The sequence below is a fragment of the Ambystoma mexicanum genome, chromosome 5q, assembly GCF_040938575.1.
Source record: "Ambystoma mexicanum isolate Mex_15411 chromosome 5q, UKY_AmexF1_1, whole genome shotgun sequence".
NCBI classification, from domain to species: domain Eukaryota; kingdom Metazoa; phylum Chordata; class Amphibia; order Caudata; family Ambystomatidae; genus Ambystoma; species Ambystoma mexicanum.
This window is the reverse complement of record NC_090933.1, coordinates 1,377,424,370-1,377,450,565: the sequence shown is the minus strand read 5'-3', so window position 1 is coordinate 1,377,450,565 and position 26,196 is coordinate 1,377,424,370. Positions and strand designations below refer to the sequence as shown.

The 26,196-nt window shown below is 57.9% G+C and overlaps 1 protein-coding gene across 1 annotated transcript in view; it reads right to left on the bottom strand.

Annotated features, from left to right (window-relative positions):
- LOC138498436 (zinc finger protein 91-like) overlaps nucleotides 1–25,811 on the bottom strand; it is a 487,667-nt gene extending 461,856 nt beyond the window's left edge. The window contains exon 1 of the mRNA XM_069622191.1: nucleotides 25,665–25,811. The gene's annotated coding sequence lies outside the window, so the exon portion shown is untranslated. The remainder of the gene's footprint in view (nucleotides 1–25,664) is intronic.
- Between the last annotated feature and the right edge of the window lie 385 nt (nucleotides 25,812–26,196).

Sequence of the window (26,196 nt, the reverse complement as noted above, 5' to 3'; positions counted from 1 at the left end):
CCACCCTGAGGCCCACACAGGCAGTGCAGGCATGGTAACAGTGACTCTATCCCTGTGCCATGCATAACGGATTCCACCCTGAGTCCACACAGGCAGTGCAGACACAATAACAGTGATCCTGTTCCTGTGCCATGCAGACTAGATGCCTCCCTGAGGACCACACAGGCAGTGCAGGCATAGTAACAGTGACCCTGTCCCTGTGCCATGCAGACTGGATGCCACCCTGAGGCCACACAGGCAGTGCAGGCATAGTAACAGTGACCCTGTTCCTGTGCCATGCAGACTGGATGCCACCCTGAGGCCCACACAGGCAGTGCAGGCATGGTAACAGTGACTCTATCCCTGTGCCATGCATAACGGATGCCACCCTGAGGCCACACAGGCAGTGCAGACACAATAACAGTGACCCTGTTCCTGTGCCATGCAGACTAGATGCCTCCCTGAGGACCACACAGGCAGTGCAGGCATAGTAACAGTGACCCTGTCCCTGTGCCATGCATAACGGATGCCACCCTGAGGCCACACAGGCATTGCAGACACAATAACAGTGACCCTGTTCCTGTGCCATGCAGACTAGATGCCTCCCTGAGGACCACACAGGCAGTGCAGGCATAGTAACAGTGACCCTATCCCTGTGCCATGCAGACTGGATGCCACCCTGAGGCCACACAGGCAGTGCAGGCATAGTAACAGTGACCCTGTTCCTGTGCCACGCAGACTGGATGCCACCCTGAGGCCCACACAGGCAGTGCAGGCATGGTAACAGTGACTCTATCCCTGTGCCATGCAGACTGGATGCCACCCTGAGGCCACACAGGCAGTGCAGGCATAGTAACAGTGACCCTGTCCCTGTACCATGCAGACTGGATGCCACCCTGAGGCCTCACAGGCAGTGCAGGCATAGTAACAGGGACCCTGTTCCTGTGCCACGCAGACTGGATGCCACCCTGAGGCCCACACAGGCAGTGCAGGCATAGTAACAGTGACCCTGTCCCTGTGCCATGCAGACTGGATGCCACCCTGAGGCCACACAGGCAGTGCAGACACAATAACAGTGACCCTGTTCCTGTGCCATGCAGACTAGATGCCTCCCTGAGGACCACACAGGCAGTGCAGGCACAGTAACAGTGACCCTGTTCCTGTGCCATGCAGACTGGATGCCACCCTGAGGCCACACAGGCAGTGCAGGCATAGTAACAGTGACCCTGTCCCTGTGCCATGCAGACTAGATGCCACCCTGAGACCACACAGGCAGTGCAGACACAATAACAGTGACCCTGTTCCTGTGCCATGCAGACTAGATGCCTCCCTGAGGACCACACAGGCAGTGCAGGCATAGTAACAGTGACCCTGTCCCTGTGCCATGCATAACGGATGCCACACTGAGGCCACACAGGCAGTGCAGACACAATAACAGTGACCGTGTTCGTGTGCCATGCAGACTAGATGCCTCCCTGAGGACCACACAGGCAGTGCAGGCATAGTAACAGCGACCCTGTCCCTGTGCCATGCAGACTGGATGCCACCCTGAGGCCACACAGGCAGTGCAGGCATAGTAACAGTGACCCTGTTCCTGTGCCACGCAGACTGGATGCAACCCTGAGGCCCACACAGGCAGTGCAGGCATAGTAACAGTGACCCTGTCCCTGTGCCATGCAGACTGGATGCCACCCTGAGGCCACACAGGCAGTGCAGACACAATAACAGTGACCCTGTTCCTGTGCCATGCAGACTAGATGCCTCCCTGAGGACCACACAGGCAGTGCAGGCATAGTAACAGTGACCCCGTCCCTGTGCCATGCATAACGGATGCCACCCTGAGGCCACACAGGCAGTGCAGACACAATAACAGTGACCCTGTTCCTGTGCCATGCAGACTAGATGCCTCCCTGAGGACCACACAGGCAGTGCAGGCATAGTAACAGTGACCCTATCCCTGTGCCATGCAGACTGGATGCCACCCTGAGGCCACACAGGCAGTGCAGGCATAGTAACAGTGACCCTGTTCCTGTGCCACACAGTCTGGATGCCACCATGAGGCCCACACAGGCAGTGCAGGCATGGTAACAGTGACTCTATTCCTGTGCCATGCATAATGGATGCCACCCTGAGGCCACACAGGCAGTGCAGACACAATAACAGTGACCCTGTTCCTGTGCCATGCAGACTAGATGCCTCCCTGAGGACCACACAGGCAGTGCAGGCATAGTAACAGTGACCCTGTCCCTGTGCCATGCAGACTGGATGCCACCCTGAGGCCACACAGGCAGTGCAGTCATAGTAACAGTGACCCTGTTCCTGTGCCATGCAGACTGGATGCCACCCTGAGGCCCACACAGGCAGTGCAGGCATGGTAACAGTGACTCTATCCCTGTGCCATGCATAACGGATGCCACCCTGAGGCCACACAGGCAGTGCAGACACAATAGCAGTGACCCTGTTCCTGTGCCATGCAGACTAGATGCCTCCCTGAGGACCACACAGGCAGTGCAGGCATAGTAACAGTGACCCTGTCCCTGTGCCATGCAGACTGGATGCCACCCTGAGGCCACACAGGCAGTGCAGGCATAGTAACAGTGACCCTGTTCCTGTGCCACGCAGACTGGATGCCACCCTGAGGCCCACAAAGGCAGTGCAGGCATGGTAACAGTGACTCTTTCCCTGTGCCATGCATAACGGATGCCACCCTGAGACCACACAGGCAGTGCAGACACAATAACAGTGACCCTGTTCCTGTGCCATGCAGACTAGATGCCTCCCTGAGGACCACACAGGCAGTGCAGGCATAGTAACAGTGACCCTGTCCCTGTGCCAAGCAGACTGGATGCCACCCTGAGGCCACACAGGCAGTGCAGGCATAGTAACAGTGACCCTGTTCCTGTGCCACGCAGACTGGATGCCACCCTGAGGCCCACAAAGGCAGTGCAGGCATGGTAACAGTGACTCTATCCCTGTGCCATGCATAACGGATGCCACCCTGAGGCCACACAGGCAGTGCAGACACAATAACAGTGACCCTGTTCCTGTGCCATGCAGACTAGATGCCTCCCTGAGGACCACACAGGCAGTGCAGGCATAGTAACAGTGACCCTGTCCCTGTGCCATGCAGACTGGATGCCATCCTGAGGCCACACAGGCAGTGCAGGCATAGTAACAGTGACCCTGTTCCTGTGCCACGCAGACTGGATGCCACCCTGAGGCCCACACAGGCAGTGCAGGCATGGTAACAGTGACTCTATCCCTGTGCAATGCATAACGGATGCCACCCTGAGGCCACACAGGCAGTGCAGACACAATACAGGGACCCTGTTCCTGTGCCATGCAGACTGGATGCCTCCCTGAGGACCACACAGGCAGTGCAGGCATAGTAACAGTGACCCTGTCCCTGTGCCATGCAAACTGGATGCCACCCTGAGGCCACACAGGCAGTGCAGGCATAGTAACAGTGACCCTGTTCCTGTGCCACCCAGACTGGATGCCAACCTGAGGCCCACACAGGCAGTGCAGGCATAGTAACAGGGACCCTGTTCCTGTGCTATGCAGACTGGATGCCCCCCTGAGGCCCACACAGGCACTGCGGGCATAGTACCAGTGACGCTGTCCCTGTGCCATGCAGACTGGATGCCACCCTGAGGCCACACAGGCAGTGCAGGCATAGTAACAGTGACCCTGTTCCTGTGCCACGCAGACTGGATGCCACCCTGAGGCCCACAAAGGCAGTGCAGGCATGGTAACAGTGACTCTATCCCTGTGCCATGCATAACGGATGCCACCCTGAGGCCACACAGGCAGTGCAGACACAATAACAGTGACCCTGTTCCTGTGCCATGCAGACTAGATGCCTCCCTGAGGACCACACAGGCAGTGCAGGCATAGTAACAGTGACCCTGTCCCTGTGCCATGCAGACAGGATGCCACCCTGAGGCCACACAGGCAGTGCAGGCATAGTAACAGTGACCCTGTCCCTGTGCCATACAGACTGGATGCCACCCTGAGGCCACACAGGCAGTGCAGGCATAGTAAAAGTGACCCTGTCCCTGTGCCATACAGACTGGATGCCACCCTGAGGCCACACAGGCAGTGCAGGCATAGTAACAGTGACCCTGTTCCTGTGCCACGCAGACTGGATGCCACCCTGAGGCCCACAAAGGCAGTGCAGGCATGGTAACAGTGACTCTATCCCTGTGCCATGCATAACAGATGCCACCCTGAGGCCACACAGGCAGTGCAGACACAATAACAGTGACCCTGTTCCTGTGCCATGCAGACTGGATGCCTCCCTGAGTACCACACAGGCAGTGCAGGCATAGTAACAGTGACCCTGTCCCTGTGCCATGCAGACTGGATGCCACCCTGAGGCCACACAGGCAGTGGAGGCATAGTAACAGTGACCCTGTTCCTGTGCTATGCAGACTGGATGCCCCCCTGAGGCCCACACAGGCACTGCGGGCATAGTACCAGTGACCCTGTCCCTGTGCCATGCAGACTGGATGCCAACCTGAGGCCCACACAGGCAGTGCAGGCATAGTAACAGTGACCCTGTTCCTGTGCTATGCAGATTAGATGCCTCCCTGAGGCCACACAGGCAGTGCAGACACAATAACAGTGACCCTGTTCCTGTGCTATGCAGACTGGATGCCACCCTGAGGCCCACACAGGCAGTGCAGGCATGGTAACAGTGACTCTATCCCTGTGCCATGCATAACGGATTCCACCCTGAGTCCACACAGGCAGTGCAGGCATGGTAACAGTGACCCTGTCCCTGTGCCATGCAGACTGGATGCCACCCTGAGTCCACATAGGCAGGGCAGGCATAGTAACAGTGACCCTGTTCCTGTGCCATTCAGACTGGATGCCTCCCTGAGGACCACACAGGCAGTGCAGGCATAGTAACAGTGACCCTGTTCCTGTGCCACGCAGACTGGATGCCAATCTGAGGCCCACACAGGCAGTGCAGGCATAGTAACAGTGACCCTGCTCCTGTGCTATGCAGACTGGATGCCAACCTGAGGCCCACACAGGCAGCGCAGGCATAGTAACAGTGACCCTGTCCCTGTGCCAGGCAGGCTGGATGCCACCCTGAGTCCACACAGGCAGTGCAGACACAATAACAGTGACCCTGTCCCTGTGCCATGCAGACTAGATGCCTCCCTGAGGACCACACAGGCAGGGCAGGCATAGTAACAGTGAACCTGTCCCTGTGCCATGCATAACGGATGCCACACTGAGGCCACACAGGCAGTGCAGGCATAGTAACAGTGACCCTGTCCCTGTGCCACGCAGACTGGATGCCACCCTGAGGCCACACAGGCAGTGCAGGCATAGTAACAGTGACCCTGTCCCTGTGCCACGCAGACTGGATGCCACCCTGAGGCCACACAGGCAGTGCAGGCATAGTAACAGTGACCCTGTCCCTGTGCCACGCAGACTGGATGCCACCCTGAGGCCACACAGGCAGTGCAGGCATAGTAACAGTGACCCTGTCCCTGTGCCATGCAGACTGGATGCCACCCTGAGGCCCACAAAGGCAGTGCAGGCATGGTAACAGTGACTCTATCCCTGTGCCATGCATAACGGATGCCACCCTGAGGCCACACAGGCAGTGCAGACACAATAACAGTGACCCTGTTCCTGTGCCATGCAGACTAGATGCCTCCCTGAGGACTACACAGGCAGTGCAGGCATAGTAACAGTGACCCTGTCCCTGTGCCATGCAGACTGGATGCCACCCTGAGGCCACACAGGCAGTGGAGGCATAGTGACAGTGACCCTGTTCCTGTGCCACGCAGACTGGATGCCACCCTGAGGCCCACACAGGCAGTGCAGGCATGGTAACAGTGACTCTATCCCTGTGCCATGCATAACGGATGCCACCCTGAGGCCACACAGGCAGTGCAGACACAATAACAGTGACCCTGTTCCTGTGCCATGCAGACTGGATGCCTCCCTGAGGACCACACAGGCAGTGCAGGCATAGTAACAGTGACCCTGTCCCTGTGCCATGCAGACTGGATGCCACCCTGAGGCCACACAGGCAGTGCAGGCATAGTAACAGTGACCCTGTTCCTGTGCCACGCAGACTGGATGCCAACCTGAGGCCCACACAGGCAGCACAGGCATAGTAACAGTCACCCTGTCCCATGGAGACTGGATGCCACCGTGAGGCCCACACAGGCATCGCAGGCATAGTAACAATGACCCAGTTCCTGTGCCACGCAGACTGGATGCCAACCTGAGGCCCAAACAGGCAGCACATACATAGTAACAGTCACCCTGTCCCATGCAGACTGGAGGCCACCCTGAGGCACACACAGGCAGTGCAGGTATAATAACAGTGACCCTGTTCCTGTGCCATGCTGACTGGATGCCACCCTGAGGCCCACACAGGCAGTGCAGGCATAGTAACAGTGACCCTGTCCCTGTGCCACGCAGGCTGGATGCCACCCTGAGGCCCACACAGGCAGTGCAGGCATAGTAACAATGACCCTGTTCCTGTGCCACGCAGACTGGATGCCAACCTGAGGCCCACACAGGCAGCGCAGGAATAGAAACAGTGACCCTGTTCCTGTGCCACACAGACTGGATACCACCCTGAGGCCCAAACAGGCACTGCGGGCATAGTAACAGTGACCCTGTTCCTGTGCCACACAGACTGGATGCCAACCTGAGGCCCACACAGGCAGCTCAGGAATAGTAACAGTGACCCTGTTCCTGTGCCACGCAGCCCGGATGCCACCCTGAGGCCCACACAGGCAGCGCAGGCATAGTAACAGTGACCCTGTCCCTGTGCCATGCAGACTGGATGGCACCCTGAGGCCCACACAGGCAGTGCAGGCATAACAGTGACCCCTTTCCTGTGCCAGGCAGACTGGATGCCACCCTGAGGCCCACACAGGCAGTGCAGGCATAGTAACAGTGACCCTGTCACTGTGCCATGCAGGCTGGATGCCAACCCTTAGGCCCACACAGGCAGTGCAGGCATGGTAACAGTGACCCTGTCCCTGTGCCATGCAGACTGGATGCCACCCTGAGTCCACATAGGCAGGGCAGGCATAGTAACAGTGACCCTGTCCCTGTGCCATGCAGACTGGATGCCACCCTGAGGCCCACACAGGCAGTGCAGGCATAGTAACAGTGACCCTGTTCCTGTGCTTTACAGACTGGATGCCAACCTGAGGCCCACACAGGCAGCGCAGGAATAGTAACAGTGACCCTGTTCCTGTGCCACGCAGACTGGATGCCAGCCTGAGGCCCACACAGGCAGTGCAAGCATAGTAACAGTGACCCTGTCCCTGTGCCAGGCAGACTGGATGCCACCCTGAGGCCAGACAGGCAGTGCAGGCATAGTAACAGTGACCCTGTTCCTGTGCCATGCAGACTGGATGCCAACATGAGGCCCACACAGACAGCGTAGGCATAGTAACAGTGACCCTGTTCCTGTGCCACACAGACTGGATGCCAACCTGAGGCCCACACAGGCAGTGCAGGCATAGTAACAGTAACCCTGTTTGTGTGCCATTCATAATGGATGCTACCCTGAGGCCACACAGGCAGTGCAGGCATAGTAACAGTCACCCTGTCCCTGTGCCATGCATAACGGATGCCACCCTGAGGCTATACAAGCAGTGCAGGCATAGTAACAGTGACCCTGTTCCTGTGCCACGCAGACTGGATGCCACCCTGAGGCCAACACAGGCAGCGCAGACATACTAACAGTGACCCTGTTCCTGTGGCACACAGACTGGATGCCAACCTGAGGCCCACACAGGCAGCGCAGGCATACTAACAGTGACCCTGTCCCTGTACCACGCAGACTGGATGCCAACCTGAGGCCAACACAGGCAGCGCAGGCATACTAACATTGACCCTGTTCCTGTGGCACGCAGACTAGATGCCAACCTGAGGCCCACACAGGCAGCGCAGGCATACTAACAGTGACCCTGTCCCTGTACCATGCAGACTGGATGCCAACCTGAGGCCAACAAAGGCAGCGCAGGCATACTAACATTGACCCTGTTCCTGTGGCACGCAGACTGGATGCCAACCTGAGGCCCACACAGGCAGCGCAGGCATACTAACAGTGACCCTGTACCACGCAGACTGGATGCCAACCTGAGGCCCACACAGGCAGCGCAGGCATACTAACAGTGACCCTGTTCCTGTGCCATGCAGACTGGATGCCAACCTGAGGCCCACACAGGCAGTGCAGGCATAGTAACAGTGACCCTGTTCCTGTGCTATGCAGACTGGATGCCAACCTGAGACCCACACAGGCAGCGCGGGAATAGAAACAGTGACCCTGTTCCTTTGCCACGCAGACTGGATGCAACCCTGAGGCCCACACAGGCAGTGCAAGCTTAGTAACAGTGACCCTGTCCCTGTGCCATGCAGGCTGGATGCCAACCTGAGGCCCACACAGGCAGCGCTGGAATAGTAACAGTGACCCTGTCCCTGTGCCAGGCAGGCTGGATGCCACCCTGAGGCCACACAGGCAGTGCAGGCATAGTAACAGTGACCCTGTCCCTGTGCCATGCAGACTGGATGCCACCCTGAGGCCACACAGGCAGTGAAGGCATAGTAACAGTGACCCTGTCCCTGTGCCACGCAGACTGGATGCCACCCTGAGGCCCACACAGGCAGTGCAGGCATGGTAACAGTGACTCTATCCCTGTGCCATGCATAACGGATTCCACCCTGAGTCCACACAGGCAGTGCAGACACAATAACAGTGACCCTGTTCCTGTGCCATGCAGACTAGATGCCTCCCTGAGGACCACACAGGCAGTGCAGGCATAGTAACAGTGACCCTGTCCCTGTGCCATGCAGACTGGATGCCACCCTGAGGCCACACAGGCAGTGCAGGCATAGTAACAGTGACCCTGTTCCTGTGCCACGCAGACTGGATGCCACCCTGAGGCCCACACAGGCAGTGCAGGCATGGTAACAGTGACTCTATCCCTGTGCCATGCAGGCTGGATGCCACCCTGAGGCCACACAGGCAGTGCAGGCATAGTAACAGTGACCCTGTTCCTGTGCCACGCAGACTGGATGCCACCCTGAGGCCCACACAGGCAGTGCAGGCATGGTAACAGTGACTCTATCCCTGTGCCATGCATAACGGATTCCACCCTGAGTCCACACAGGCAGTGCAGACACAATAACAGTGACCCTGTTCCTGTGCCATGCAGACTAGATGCCTCCCTGAGGACCACACAGGCAGTGCAGACACAATAACAGTGACCCTGTCCCTGTGCCATGCAGACTGGATGCTACCCTGAGGCCACACAGGCAGTGCAGGCATAGTAACAGTGACCCTGTTCCTGTGCCACGCAGACTGGATGCCACCCTGAGGCCCACACAGGCAGTGCAGGCATGGTAACAGTGACTCTATCCCTGTGCCATGCAGACTGGATGCCACCCTGAGGCCACACAGGCAGTGCAGGCATAGTAACAGTGACCCTGTCCCTGTACCATGCAGACTGGATGCCACCCTGAGGCCACACAGGCAGTGCAGGCATAGTAACATTGACCCTGTTCCTGTGCCACGCAGACTGGATGCCACCCTGAGGCCCACACAGGCAGTGCAGGCATAGTAACAGTGACCCTGTTCCTGTGCCATGCATAACGGATTCCACCCTGAGTCCACACAGGCAGTGCAGACACAATAACAGTGACCCTGTTCCTGTGCCATGCAGACTAGATGCCTCCCTGAGGACCACACAGGCAGTGCAGGCATAGTAACACTGACCCTGTCCCTGTGCCATGCATAACAGATGCCACACTGAGGCCACACATGCAGTGCAGACACAATAACAGTGACCCTGTCCCTGTGCCATGCAGACTGGATGCCACCCTGAGGCCACACAGGCAGTGCAGGCATAGTAACAGTGACCCTGTTCCTGTGCCACGCAGACTGGATGCCAACCCGAGGCCCACACAGACAGCATAGGCATACTAAAAGTGACCCTGTTCCTATGCCATGCAGACTAGATGCCTCCCTGAGGACCACACAGGCAGTGCAGGCATAGTAACAGTGACCCCGTCCCTGTGCCATGCATAACGGATGCCACCCTGAGGCCACACAGGCAGTGCAGACACAATAACAGTGACCCTGTTCCTGTGCCATGCAGACTAGATGCCTCCCTGAGGACCACACAGGCAGTGCAGGCATAGTAACAGTGAACCTGTCCCTGTGCCATGCATAACGGATGCCACCCTGAGGCCACACAGGCAGTGCAGACACAATAACAGTGACCCTGTTCCTGTGCCATGCAGACTAGATGCCTCCCTGAGGACCACACAGGCAGTGCAGGCATGGTAACAGTGACTCTATCCCTGTGCCATGCATAACGGATGCCACCCTGAGGCCACACAGGCAGTGCAGACACAATAACAGTGACCCTGTTCCTGTGCCATGCAGACTAGATGCCTCCCTGAGGACCACACAGGCAGTGCAGGCATAGTAACAGTGACCCTGTCCCTGTGCCATGCATAACGGATGCCACCCTGAGGCCACACAGGCAGTGCAGACACAATAACAGTGACCCTGTTCCTGTGCCATGCAGACTAGATGCCTCCCTGAGGACCACACAGGCAGTGCAGGCATAGTAACAGTGACCCTGTCCCTGTGCCATGCAAACTGGATGCCACCCTGAGGCCACACAGGCAGTGCAGTCATAGTAACAGTGACCCTGTTCCTGTGCCATGCAGACTAGATGCCGCCCTGAGGCCCACACAGGCAGTGCAGGCATGGTAACAGTGACTCTATCCCTGTGCCATGCATAACGGATGCCACCCTGAGGCCACACAGGCAGTGCAGACACAATAACAGTGACCCTGTTCCTGTGCCATGCAGACTAGATGCCTCCCTGAGGACCACACAGGCAGTGCAGGCATAGTAACAATGACCCTGTCCCTGTGCCATGCAGACTGGATGCCACCCTGAGGCCACACAGGCAGTGCAGGCATAGTAACAGTGACCCTGTTCCTGTGCCACGCAGACTGGATGCCACCCTGAGGCCCACAAAGGCAGTGCAGGCATGGTAACAGTGACTCTATCCCTGTGCCATGCATAACGGATGCCACCCTGAGGCCACACAGGCAGTGCAGACACAATAACAGTGACCCTGTTCCTGTGCCACGCAGACTGGATGCCACCCTGAGGCCACACAGGCAGTGCAGGCATAGTAACAGTGACCCTGTCCCTTTGCCACGCAGACTGGATGCCAAACTGATGCCCACACAGGCAGCGCAGGCATAGTAACAGTGACCCTGTCCCTGTGCCACGCTGACTGGATGCCAACATGAGGCCAACACAGGCAGCGCAGGCATACTAACAGTGACCCTGTTTCTGTGGCACGCAGACTGGATGCCAACCTGAGGCCCACACAGGCAGTGCAGGCATAGTAACAGTGACTCTGTTTCTGTGGCATGCAGACTGGATGCCAACCTAAGTCCCACACAGGCAGCGCAGGCATACTAACAGTGACCCTGTCCCTGTGCCATGCAGACTAGATGCCAACCTGAGGCACACACATGCAGCGCGGGCATAGTAACAGTGACCCTGATCCTGTGCCACGCAGGCTGGATGCCAACCTGAGGCCCACACAGGCAGTGCGGGCATAGTAACAGTGACCCTGTTCCTGTTCCACGCAGGCTGGATGCCACCCTTAGGCCCACACAGGCAGCACAGGCATAATAACAGTGACCCTGATCCTGTGCCACGCAGACTGGATGCCAACCTGAGGCCCACACAGGCAGTGCAGGCATAGTAACAGTGACCCTGTTCCTGTGCTATACAGACTGGATGCCAACCTGAGGCCCACACAGGCAGCACAGGAATAGTAACAGTGACCCTGTTCCTGTGCCACCCAGACTGGATGTCAGCCTGAGGCCCACACAGGCAGTGCAAGCATAGTAACAGTCACCCTGTCCTTGTGCCACGCAGTCTGGATGCCAACCCGAGGCCCACACAGGCAGCTCAGGAATAGTAACAGTGACTTTGTCCCTGTGCCACGCAGGCTGGATGCCACCCTGAGGCCACACAGGCAGTGCAGGCATAGTAACAGTGACCCTGTCCCTGTGCCAGGCAGACTGGATGCCACCCTGAGGCCACACAGGCAGTGCAGGTAGTAACAGTGACCCTGTTCCTGTGCCATGCAGACTGGATGCCAACCTGAGGCCCACACAGGCAGTGCAGGCATAGTAACAGTGACTCTGTTCCTGTGGCATGCATAATGGATGCTACCCTGAGGCCACACAGGCAGTGCAGGCATAGTAACAGTCACCCTGTCCCTGTGCCATGCATAACGGATGCCACCCTGAGGCTATACAAGCAGTGCAGGCATAGTAACAGTGACCCTGTTCCTGTGCCACGCAGACTGGATGCCACCCTGAGGCCAACACAGGCAGCGCAGACATACTAACAGTGACCCTGTTCCTGTGGCACACAGACTGGATGCCAACCTGAGGCCCACACAGGCAGCGCAGGCATACTAACAGTGACCCTGTGCCTGTACCACGCAGACTGGATGCCAACCTGAGGCCAACACAGGCAGCGCAGGCATACTAACAGTGACCCTGTTACTGTGCCATGCAGACTGGATGCCACCCTGAGGCCCACACAGGCAGTGCAGGCATGGTAACAGTGACTCTATCCCTGTGCCATGCATAACGGATGCCACCCTGAGGCCACACAGGCAGTGCAGACACAATAACAGTGACCCTGTTCCTGTGCCATGCAGACTAGATGCCTCCCTGAGGACCACACAGGCAGTGCAGGCATAGTAACAATGACCCTGTCCCTGTGCCATGCAGACTGGATGCCACCCTGAGGCCACACAGGCAGTGCAGGCATAGTAACAGTGACCCTGTTCCTGTGCCACGCAGACTGGATGCCACCCTGAGGCCCACAAAGGCAGTGCAGGCATGGTAACAGTGACTCTATCCCTGTGCCATGCATAACGGATGCCACCCTGAGGCCACACAGGCAGTGCAGACACAATAACAGTGACCCTGTTCCTGTGCCACGCAGACTGGATGCCACCCTGAGGCCACACAGGCAGTGCAGGCATAGTAACAGTGACCCTGTCCCTTTGCCACGCAGACTGGATGCCAAACTGATGCCCACACAGGCAGCGCAGGCATAGTAACAGTGACCCTGTCCCTGTGCCACGCTGACTGGATGCCAACATGAGGCCAACACAGGCAGCGCAGGCATACTAACAGTGACCCTGTTTCTGTGGCACGCAGACTGGATGCCAACCTGAGGCCCACACAGGCAGTGCAGGCATAGTAACAGTGACTCTGTTTCTGTGGCATGCAGACTGGATGCCAACCTAAGTCCCACACAGGCAGCGCAGGCATACTAACAGTGACCCTGTCCCTGTGCCATGCAGACTAGATGCCAACCTGAGGCCCACACATGCAGCGCGGGCATAGTAACAGTGACCCTGATCCTGTGCCACGCAGGCTGGATGCCAACCTGAGGCCCACACAGGCAGTGCGGGCATAGTAACAGTGACCCTGTTCCTGTTCCACGCAGGCTGGATGCCACCCTTAGGCCCACACAGGCAGCACGGGCATAATAACAGTGACCCTGATCCTGTGCCACGCAGACTGGATGCCAACCTGAGGCCCACACAGGCAGCGCAGGAATAGTAACAGTGACCCTGTTCCTGTGCCACGCAGTCTGGATGCCAACCTGAGGCCCACACAGGCAGTGCAAGCATAGTAACAGTGACTTTGTCCCTGTGCCACGCAGGCTGGATGCCACCCTGAGGCCACACAGGCAGTGCAGGCATAGTAACAGTGACCCTGTCCCTGTGCCAGGCAGACTGGATGCCACCCTGAGGCCACACAGGCAGTGCAGGTAGTAACAGTGACCCTGTTCCTGTGCCATGCAGACTGGATGCCAACATGAGGCCCACACAGACAGCGTAGGCATAGTAACAGTGACCCTGTTCCTGTGCCACACAGACTGGATGCCAACCTGAGGCCCACACAGGCAGTGCAGGCATAGTAACAGTGACTCTGTTCCTGTGGCATGCATAATGGATGCCACCCTGAGGCCACACAGGCAGTGCAGGCATAGTAACAGTAACCCTGTTTCTGTGCCATTCATAATGGATGCTACCCTGAGGCCACACAGGCAGTGCAGGCATAGTAACAGTCACCCTGTCCCTGTGCCATGCATAACGGATGCCACCCTGAGGCTATACAAGCAGTGCAGGCATAGTAACAGTGACCCTGTTCCTGTGCCACGCAGACTGGATGCCACCCTAAGGCCAACACAGGCAGCGCAGACATATTAACAGTGACCCTGTTCCTGTGGCACACAGACTGGATGCCAACCTGAGGCCCACACAGGCAGCGCAGGCATACTAACAGTGACCCTGTGCCTGTACCACGCAGACTGGATGCCAACCTGAGGCCAACACAGGCAGCGCAGGCATACTAACATTGACCCTGTTCCCGTGGCACACAGACTAGATGCCAACCTGAGGCCCACACAGGCAGCGCAGGCATACTAACAGTGACCCCGTCCCTGTACCACGCAGACTGGATGCCAACCTGAGGCCAACACAGGCAGCGCAGGCATACTAACATTGACCCTGTTCCTGTGGCACGCAGACTGGATGCCAACCTGAGGCCCACACAGGCAGCGCAGGCATACTAACAGTGACCCTGTACCACGCAGACTGGATGCCAACCTGAGGCCCACACAGGCAGCGCAGGCATACTAACAGTGACCGTGTTTCTGTGCCATGCAGACTGGATGCCAACCTGAGGCCCACACAGGCACTGCCAACCTGAGGCCCACACAGGCAGTGCAGGCATAGTAACAGTGACCCTGTTCCTGTGCTATGCAGACTGGATGCAACCCTGAGGCCCACACAGGCAGTGCAAGCTTAGTAACAGTCACCCTGTCCCTGTGCCACGCAGGCTGGATGCCAACCTGAGGCCCACACAGGCAGCGCTGGAATAGTAACAGTGACCCTGTCCCTGTGCCAGGCAGGCTGGATGCCACCCTGAGGCCACACAGGCAGTGCAGGCATAGTAACAGTGACCCTGTCCCTGTGCCATGCAGACTGGATGCCACCCTGAGGCCACACAGGCAGTGCAGGCATAGTAACAGTGACCCTGTTCCTGTGCCATGCAGACTGGATGCCAACCCGAGGCCCACACAGACAGCATAGGCATAGTAAAAGTGACCCTGTTCCTGTGCCACGCAGACTGGATGCCAACCTGAGGCCCACACAGGCAGTGCAAGCATAGTAACAGTGACTCTGTTCCTGTGGCAACCAGACTGGATGCCAACCTGAGTCCCAAACAGACAGCGCAGGCATACTAACAGTGACCCTGTCCCTGTGCCACGCAGACTGGATGCCAACCTGAGGCCCACACAGGCAGTGCAGGCATAGTAACAGTGACCCTGTTCCTGTGCCACGCAGGCTGGATGCCAACCTGAGGTCCACACAGGCAGCGCATGCATAGTAACAGTGACCCTGTTCCTGTGCCACGCAGGCTGGATGCCACCCATAGGCCCACACAGGCAGCGCAGACATACTAACAGTGACCCTGTCCCTGTGCCACGCAGACGGGAGGCCAACCTGAGGCCAACACAGGAAGCACAGGCATACTAACAGTGACCCTGTTCTTGTGGCACGCAGACTGGATGCCAACCTGAGGCCCACACAGACAGCGTAGGCATAGTAACAGGGACCCTGTTCCTGTGCCACGCAGACTGGATGCCAACCTGAGGCCCACACAGGCAGTGCGGGCATAGTAACAGTGACTCTGTTCCTGTGGCACGCAGACTGGATGCCAACCTGAGTCCCACACAGGCATCGCGGGCATACTAACAGTGACCCTGTTCCTGTGCCACGCAGGCTGGATGCCAACCTGAGGCCCACACAGGCATCGCGGGCATACTAACAGTGACCCTGTCCCTGTGCCACGCAGGCTGGATGCCACCCTGAGGAAACACAGGCAGTGCAGGCATAGTAACAGTGACCCTGTCCCTGTGCCACGCAGACTGGATGCCACCCTGAGGCCACACAGGCAGTGAAGGCATAGTAACAGTGACCCTGTCCCTGTGCCACGCAGACTGGATGCCACCCTGAGGCCCACACAGGCAGTGCAGGCATGGTAACAGTGACTCTATCCCTGTGCCATGCATAACGGATTCCACCCTGAGTCCACACAGGCAGTGCAGACACAATAACAGTGATCCTGTTCCTGTGCCATGCAGACTAGATGCCTCCCTGAGGACCACACAGGCAGTGCAGGCATAGTAACAGTGACCCTGTCCCTGTGCCATGCAGACTGGATGCCACCCTGAGGCCACACAGGCAGTGCAGGCATAGTAACAGTGACCCTGTTCCTGTGCCATGCAGACTGGATGCCACCCTGAGGCCCACACAGGCAGTGCAGGCATGGTAACAGTGACTCTATCCCTGTGCCATGCATAACGGATGCCACCCTGAGGCCACACAGGCAGTGCAGACACAATAACAGTGACCCTGTTCCTGTGCCATGCAGACTAGATGCCTCCCTGAGGACCACACAGGCAGTGCAGGCATAGTAACAGTGACCCTGTCCCTGTGCCATGCATAACGGATGCCACCCTGAGGCCACACAGGCATTGCTGACACAATAACAGTGACCCTGTTCCTGTGCCATGCAGACTAGATGCCTCCCTGAGGACCACACAGGCAGTGCAGGCATAGTAACAGTGACCCTATCCCTGTGCCATGCAGACTGGATGCCACCCTGAGGCCACACAGGCAGTGCAGGCATAGTAACAGTGACCCTGTTCCTGTGCCACGCAGACTGGATGCCACCCTGAGGCCCACACAGGCAGTGCAGGCATGGTAACAGTGACTCTATCCCTGTGCCATGCAGACTGGATGCCACCCTGAGGCCACACAGGCAGTGCAGGCATAGTAACAGTGACCCTGTCCCTGTACCATGCAGACTGGATGCCACCCTGAGGCCTCACAGGCAGTGCAGGCATAGTAACAGGGACCCTGTTCCTGTGCCACGCAGACTGGATGCCACCCTGAGGCCCACACAGGCAGTGCAGGCATAGTAACAGTGACCCTGTCCCTGTGCCATGCAGACTGGATGCCACCCTGAGGCCACACAGGCAGTGCAGGCATAGTAACAGTGACCCTGTCCCTGTGCCATGCAGACTAGATGCCACCCTGAGACCACACAGGCAGTGCAGACACAATAACAGTGACCCTGTTCCTGTGCCATGCAGACTAGATGCCTCCCTGAGGACCACACAGGCAGTGCAGGCATAGTAACAGTGACCCTGTCCCTGTGCCATGCATAACGGATGCCACACTGAGGCCACACAGGCAGTGCAGACACAATAACAGTGACCGTGTTCGTGTGCCATGCAGACTAGATGCCTCCCTGAGGACCACACAGGCAGTGCAGGCATAGTAACAGCGACCCTGTCCCTGTGCCATGCAGACTGGATGCCACCCTGAGGCCACACAGGCAGTGCAGGCATAGTAACAGTGACCCTGTTCCTGTGCCACGCAGACTGGATGCAACCCTGAGGCCCACACAGGCAGTGCAGGCATAGTAACAGTGACCCTGTCCCTGTGCCATGCAGACTGGATGCCACCCTGAGGCCACACAGGCAGTGCAGACACAATAACAGTGACCCTGTTCCTGTGCCATGCAGACTAGATGCCTCCCTGAGGACCACACAGGCAGTGCAGGCATAGTAACAGTGACCCCGTCCCTGTGCCATGCATAACGGATGCCACCCTGAGGCCACACAGGCAGTGCAGACACAATAACAGTGACCCTGTTCCTGTGCCATGCAGACTAGATGCCTCCCTGAGGACCACACAGGCAGTGCAGGCATAGTAACAGTGACCCTATCCCTGTGCCATGCAGACTGGATGCCACCCTGAGGCCACACAGGCAGTGCAGGCATAGTAACAGTGACCCTGTTCCTGTGCCACACAGACTGGATGCCACCCTGAGGCCCACACAGGCAGTGCAGGCATGGTAACAGTGACTCTATTCCTGTGCCATGCATAATGGATGCCACCCTGAGGCCACACAGGCAGTGCAGACACAATAACAGTGACCCTGTTCCTGTGCCATGCAGACTAGATGCCTCCCTGAGGACCACACAGGCAGTGCAGGCATAGTAACAGTGACCCTGTCCCTGTGCCATGCAGACTGGATGCCACCCTGAGGCCACACAGGCAGTGCAGTCATAGTAACAGTGACCCTGTTCCTGTGCCATGCAGACTGGATGCCACCCTGAGGCCCACACAGGCAGTGCAGGCATGGTAACAGTGACTCTCTCCCTGTGCCATGCATAACGGATGCCACCCTGAGGCCACACAGGCAGTGCAGACACAATAACAGTGACCCTGTTCCTGTGCCATGCAGACTAGATGCCTCCCTGAGGACCACACAGGCAGTGCAGGCATAGTAACAGTGACCCTGTCCCTGTGCCATGCAGACTGGATGCCACCCTGAGGCCACACAGGCAGTGCAGGCATAGTAACAGTGACCCTGTTCCTGTGCCACGCAGACTGGATGCCACCCTGAGGCCCACAAAGGCAGTGCAGGCATGGTAACAGTGACTCTATCCCTGTGCCATGCATAACGGATGCCACCCTGAGACCACACAGGCAGTGCAGACACAATAACAGTGACCCTGTTCCTGTGCCATGCAGACTAGATGCCTCCCTGAGGACCACACAGGCAGTGCAGGCATAGTAACAGTGACCCTGTCCCTGTGCCAAGCAGACTGGATGCCACCCTGAGGCCACACAGGCAGTGCAGGCATAGTAACAGTGACCCTGTTCCTGTGCCACGCAGACTGGATGCCACCCTGAGGCCCACAAAGGCAGTGCAGGCATGGTAACAGTGACTCTATCCCTGTGCCATGCATAACGGATGCCACCCTGAGGCCACACAGGCAGTGCAGACACAATAACAGTGACCCTGTTCCTGTGCCATGCAGACTAGATGCCTCCCTGAGGACCACACAGGCAGTGCAGGCATAGTAACAGTGACCCTGTCCCTGTGCCATGCAGACTGGATGCCACCCTGAGGCCACACAGGCAGTGCAGGCATAGTAACAGTGACCCTGTTCCTGTGCCACGCAGACTGGATGCCACCCTGAGGCCCACACAGGCAGTGCAGGCATGGTAACAGTGACTCTATCCCTGTGCAATGCATAACAGATGCCACCCTGAGGCCACACAGGCAGTGCAGACACAATAACAGTGACCCTGTTCCTGTGCCATGCAGACTGGATGCCTCCCTGAGGACCACACAGGCAGTGCAGGCATAGTAACAGTGACCCTGTCCCTGTGCCATGCAAACTGGATGCCACCCTGAGGCCACACAGGCAGTGCAGGCATAGTAACAGTGACCCTGTTCCTGTGCCACCCAGACTGGATGCCAACCTGAGGCCCACACAGGCAGTGCAGGCATAGTAACAATGACCCTGTTCCTGTGCTATGCAGACTGGATGCCCCCCTGAGGCCCACACAGGCACTGCGGGCATAGTACCAGTGACGCTGTCCCTGTGCCATGCAGACTGGATGCCACCCTGAGGCCCACACAGGCAGTGCAGGCATGGTAACAGTGACTCTATCCCTGTGCCATGCATAACGGATTCCACCCTGAGTCCACACAGGCAGTGCAGACACAATAACAGTGACCCTGTCCCTGTGCCATGCAGACTAGATGCCTCCCTGAGGACCACACAGGCAGTGCAGGCATAGTAACAGTGACCCTGTCCCTGTGCCATGCAGACTGGATGCCACCCTGAGGCCACACAGGCAGTGCAGGCATAGTAACAGTGACCCTGTTCCTGTGCCACGCAGACTGGATGCCACCCTGAGGCCCACAAAGGCAGTGCAGGCATGGTAACAGTGACTCTATCCCTGTGCCATGCATAACGGATGCCACCCTGAGGCCACACAGGCAGTGCAGACACAATAACAGTGACCCTGTTCCTGTGCCATGCAGACTAGATGCCTCCCTGAGGACCACACAGGCAGTGCAGGCATAGTAACAGTGACCCTGTCCCTGTGCCATGCAGACAGGATGCCACCCTGAGGCCACACAGGCAGTGCAGGCATAGTAACAGTGACCCTGTCCCTGTGCCATACAGACTGGATGCCACCCTGAGGCCACACAGGCAGTGCAGGCATAGTAAAAGTGACCCTGTCCCTGTGCCATACAGACTGGATGCCACCCTGAGGCCACACAGGCAGTGCAGGCATAGTAACAGTGACCCTGTTCCTGTGCCACGCAGACTGGATGCCACCCTGAGGCCCACAAAGGCAGTGCAGGCATGGTAACAGTGACTCTATCCCTGTGCCATGCATAACAGATGCCACCCTGAGGCCACACAGGCAGTGCAGACACAATAACAGTGACCCTGTTCCTGTGCCATGCAGACTGGATGCCTCCCTGAGTACCACACAGGCAGTGCAGGGATAGTAAAAGTGACCCTGTCCCTGTGCCATGCAGACGGGATGCCACCCTGAGGCCACACAGGCAGTGGAGGCATAGTAACAGTGACCCTGTTCCTGTGCTATGCAGACTGGATGCCCCCCTGAGGCCCACACAGGCACTGCGGGCATAGTACCAGTGACCCTGTCCCTGTGCCATGCAGACTGGATGCCAACCTGAGGCCCACACAGGCAGTGCAGGCATAGTAACAGTGACCCTGTTCCTGTGCTATGCAGATTAGATGCCTCCCTGAGGCCACACAGGCAGTGCAGACACAATAACAGTGACCCTGTTCCTGTGCTATGCAGACTGGATGCCACCCTGAGGCCCACACAGGCAGTGCAGGCATGGTAACAGTGACTCTATCCCTGTGCCATGCATAACGGATTCCACCCTGAGTCCACACAGGCAGTGCAGACACAATAACAGTGACCCTGTTCCTGTGCCATGCAGACTAGATGCCTCCCTGAGGACCACACAGGCAGTGCAGGCATAGTAACAGTGACCCTGTCCCTGTGCCAGGCAGGCTGGATGCCACCCTGAGGCCACACAGGCAGTGCAGGCATAGTAACAGTGACCCTGTTCCTGTGCCATTCAGACTGGATGCCTCCCTGAGGACCACACAGGCAGTGCAGGCATAGTAACAGTGACCCTGTTCCTGTGCCACGCAGACTGGATGCCAATCTGAGGCCCACACAGGCAGTGCAGGCATAGTAACAGTGACCCTGCTCCTGTGCTATGCAGACTGGATGCCAACCTGAGGCCCACACAGGCAGCGCAGGCATAGTAACAGTGACCCTGTCCCTGTGCCAGGCAGGCTGGATGCCACCCTGAGTCCACACAGGCAGTGCAGACACAATAACAGTGACCCTGTCCCTGTGCCATGCAGACTAGATGCCTCCCTGAGGACCACACAGGCAGGGCAGGCATAGTAACAGTGAACCTGTCCCTGTGCCATGCATAACGGATGCCACACTGAGGCCACACAGGCAGTGCAGGCATAGTAACAGTGACCCTGTCCCTGTGCCACGCAGACTGGATGCCACCCTGAGGCCACACAGGCAGTGCAGGCATAGTAACAGTGACCCTGTCCCTGTGCCATGCAGACTGGATGCCACCCTGAGGCCACACAGGCAGTGCAGGCATAGTAACAGTGACCCTGTTCCTGTGCCACGCAGACTGGATGCCACCCTGAGGCCCACAAAGGCAGTGCAGGCATGGTAACAGTGACTCTATCCCTGTGCCATGCATAACGGATGCCACCCTGAGGCCACACAGGCAGTGCAGACACAATAACAGTGACCCTGTTCCTGTGCCATGCAGACTAGATGCCTCCCTGAGGACTACACAGGCAGTGCAGGCATAGTAACAGTGACCCTGTCCCTGTGCCATGCAGACTGGATGCCACCCTGAGGCCACACAGGCAGTGGAGGCATAGTGACAGTGACCCTGTTCCTGTGCCACGCAGACTGGATGCCAATCTGAGGCCCACACAGGCAGTGCAGGCATAGTAACAGTGACCCTGCTCCTGTGCTATGCAGACTGGATGCCAACCTGAGGCCCACACAGGCAGCGCAGGCATAGTAACAGTGACCCTGTCCCTGTGCCAGGCAGGCTGGATGCCACCCTGAGTCCACACAGGCAGTGCAGACACAATAACAGTGACCCTGTCCCTGTGCCATGCAGACAAGATGCCTCCCTGAGGACCACACAGGCAGGGCAGGCATAGTAACAGTGAACCTGTCCCTGTGCCATGCATAACGGATGCCACACTGAGGCCACACAGGCAGTGCAGGCATAGTAACAGTGACCCTGTCCCTGTGCCACGCAGACTGGATGCCACCCTGAGGCCACACAGGCAGTGCAGGCATAGTAACAGTGACCCTGTCCCTGTGCCATGCAGACTGGATGCCACCCTGAGGCCACACAGGCAGTGCAGGCATAGTAACAGTGACCCTGTTCCTGTGCCACGCAGACTGGATGCCACCCTGAGGCCCACAAAGGCAGTGCAGGCATGGTAACAGTGACTCTATCCCTGTGCCATGCATAACGGATGCCACCCTGAGGCCACACAGGCAGTGCAGACACAATAACAGTGACCCTGTTCCTGTGCCATGCAGACTAGATGCCTCCCTGAGGACTACACAGGCAGTGCAGGCATAGTAACAGTGACCCTGTCCCTGTGCCATGCAGACTGGATGCCACCCTGAGGCCACACAGGCAGTGGAGGCATAGTGACAGTGACCCTGTTCCTGTGCCACGCAGACTGGATGCCACCCTGAGGCCCACACAGGCAGTGCAGGCATGGTAACAGTGACTCTATCCCTGTGCCATGCATAACGGATGCCACCCTGAGGCCACACAGGCAGTGCAGACACAATAACAGTGACCCTGTTCCTGTGGCATGCAGACTGGATGCCTCCCTGAGGACCACACAGGCAGTGCAGGCATAGTAACAGTGACCCTGTCCCTGTGCCATGCAGACTGGATGCCACCCTGAGGCCACACAGGCAGTGCAGGCATAGTAACAGTGACCCTGTTCCTGTGCCACGCAGACTGGATGCCAACCTGAGGCCCACACAGGCAGCACAGGCATAGTAACAGTCACCCTGTCCCATGGAGACTGGATGCCACCGTGAGGCCCACACAGGCATCGCAGGCATAGTAACAATGACCCAGTTCCTGTGCCACGCAGACTGGATGCCAACCTGAGGCCCAAACAGGCAGCACATACATAGTAACAGTCACCCTGTCCCATGCAGACTGGAGGCCACCCTGAGGCACACACAGGCAGTGCAGGCATAATAACAGTGACCCTGTTCCTGTGCCATGCTGACTGGATGCCACCCTGAGGCCCACACAGGCAGTGCAGGCATAGTAACAGTGACGCTGTCCCTGTGCCACGCAGGCTGGATGCCACCCTGAGGCCCACACAGGCAGTGCAGGCATAGTAACAATGACCCTGTTCCTGTGCCACGCAGACTGGATGCCAACCTGAGGCCCACACAGGCAGCGCAGAAATAGAAACAGTGACCCTGTTCCTGTGCCACACAGACTGGATGCCACCCTGAGGCCCAAACAGGCACTGCGGGCATAGTAACAGTGACCCTGTTCCTGTGCCACACAGACTGGATGCCAAACTGAGGCCCACACAGGCAGCTCAGGAATAGTAACAGTGACCCTGTTCCTGTGCCACGCAGCCCGGATGCCACCCTGAGGCCCACACAGGCAGCGCAGGCATAGTAACAGTGACCCTGTCCCTGTGCCATGCAGACTGGATGGCACCCTGAGGCCCACACAGGCAGTGCAGGCATAACAGTGACCCCTTTCCTGTGCCAGGCAGACTGGATGCCACCCTGAGGCCCACACAGGCAGTGCAGGCATAGTAACAGTGACCCTGTCACTGTGCCATGCAGGCTGGATGCCAACCCTTAGGCCCACACAGGCAGTGCAGGCATGGTAACAGTGACCCTGTCCCTGTGCCATGCAGACTGGATGCCACCCTGAGTCCACATAGGCAGGGCAGGCATAGTAACAGTGACCCTGTCCCTGTGCCATGCAGACTGGATGCCACCCTGATGCCACACAGACAGCGCATGCATAGTAACAGTGACCCTGTTCCTGTGCCACGCAGACCAGATGCCAACCTGAGGCCCACACAGGCAGTGCGGGCATAGTAACAGTGACCCTGTTCATGTGGCACGCAGACTGGATACCAACCTGAGTCCCACACAGGCAGCGCAGGCATACTAACAGTGACCCTGTCCCTGTGCCATGCAGACTGGATGCCAACCTGAGGCCCACACAGGCAGCGCAGGCATACTAACAGTGACACTGGTCCTGTGCCACGCAGACTGGATGCCAACCTGGGGCCCACACAGGCAGTGCAGGCATAGTAACAGTGACCCTGCTCCTGTGCTATGCAGACTGGATGCCAACCTGAGGCCCACACAGGCAGTGGAGGCATGGTAACAGTGACCCTGTTCCTGTGCCACGCAGACTACATGCCAACCTGAGGCCCACACAGGCAGCGCAGGCATACTAACAGTGACACTGGTCCTGTGCCACGCAGACTGGATGCCAACCTGAGGCCCACACAGGCAGTGCAGGCATAGTAACAGTGACCCTGCTCCTGTGCTATGCAGACTGGATGCCAACCTGAGGCCCACACAAGCAGTGCGGGAATAGTAACAGTGACCCTGTACCTGTGCCACGCAGACTGGATGCCACCCTGAGGTCCACACAGGCAGTGCAAGCATAGTAACACTCACCCTCTCCCTGTGCCACGCAGACTGGATTCCACCCTGAGGCCCACACAGGTAGTGCAGGCATAGTAACAGTGACCCTCTCCCTGTGCCACGCAGTCTGGATGGCACCCTGAGGCCCACACAGGCAGTGCAGGCATAACAGTGACCCCTTTCCTGTGCCAGGCAGACTGGATGCCACCCTGAGGCCCACACAGGCAGTGCAGGCATAGTAACAGTGACCCTCTCCCTGTGCCACGCAGTCTGGATGGCACCCTGAGGCCCACACAGGCAGTGCAGGCATAGTAACAGTGACCCTATCCCTGTGCCATGCAGAATGGATGCCACCCTGAGACCACACAGGCAGTGCAGACACAATAACAGTGACCCTGTTCCTGTGCCATGCAGACTAGATGCCTCCCTGAGGACCACACAGGCAGTGCAGGCATAGTAACAGTGACCCTGTTCCTGTGCCAGGCATGCTGGATGCCACCCTGAGGCCACACAGGCAGTGCAGTCATAGTAACAGTGACCCTGCTCCTGTGCCACGCAGACTGGATGCCAACCTGAGGCCCACACAGGCAGCGCAGGCATAGTAACAGGGATGCCCTTGCGGGCCTGCAGGGGAGGGTGAGAGGTGTGTTCCTTTAGCCGGGGCAGTGGGTAGCTGCACTCACATGTCCTGTGTAAGTCGGCACTGGTGCTACATGTCTCCTGACATGAGTCTACCTGAGAGCTTTGCTTTTAACCTCGTCTCATCACGTGCATACACCTCCCCCATTCCGGGGCAAATCGCCCAATACTAGTCCCTGAGAGAGCAATGCATGTCCAGAGCCCAGTGCCCATCACCAGACCCCCTCCGCCCTCCACCCACCCTGGTTAGAGATCTCCGGTGTCGGCGGGTCCCACCTTAGCAGGAGTCCATCCAGACACTCCCGGGCCGCTTCTTCCTGGCCGATGAGGATGGGGGTGGAGCAGCTGCAGGAATGGGGCGCAGGGAAGGGCGGGGCTTCGGGAAATGGGGAGCAGCAGAGAGTTCCGCATCTTGGCAGTGCCAGCCCCTGGGGTAGGAAGTGACGGCATCAGCCGGCAGACACACAGCTCTTCTCCCCCAGATAGTTGCTTTGGGGGGGCGGGGGGCATAAGGACACGTGAGGGAATAACAGGGGGCATTCACTAATTGCCCTTGGCCCTCCTTGCAGCCCACACACCACAGGGGACCCCTTCTCTGCATGTCTGCGATTCTCGCATAATAGTAACGATCCCATTAGGTCTGCATCAATAACCAAACACGGGACCCAATGTCACACTTGAAAAAGCCACGATGTTGTCTGCCAATCTCTGTGTGGAGGGGGATTAAGCACCAACACTTCAATATGCTTTACGTGTCCCGCAGCAGCAGCGTGCATGGGGGCTGCAGCAGCAGAGTGCATGGTGACTG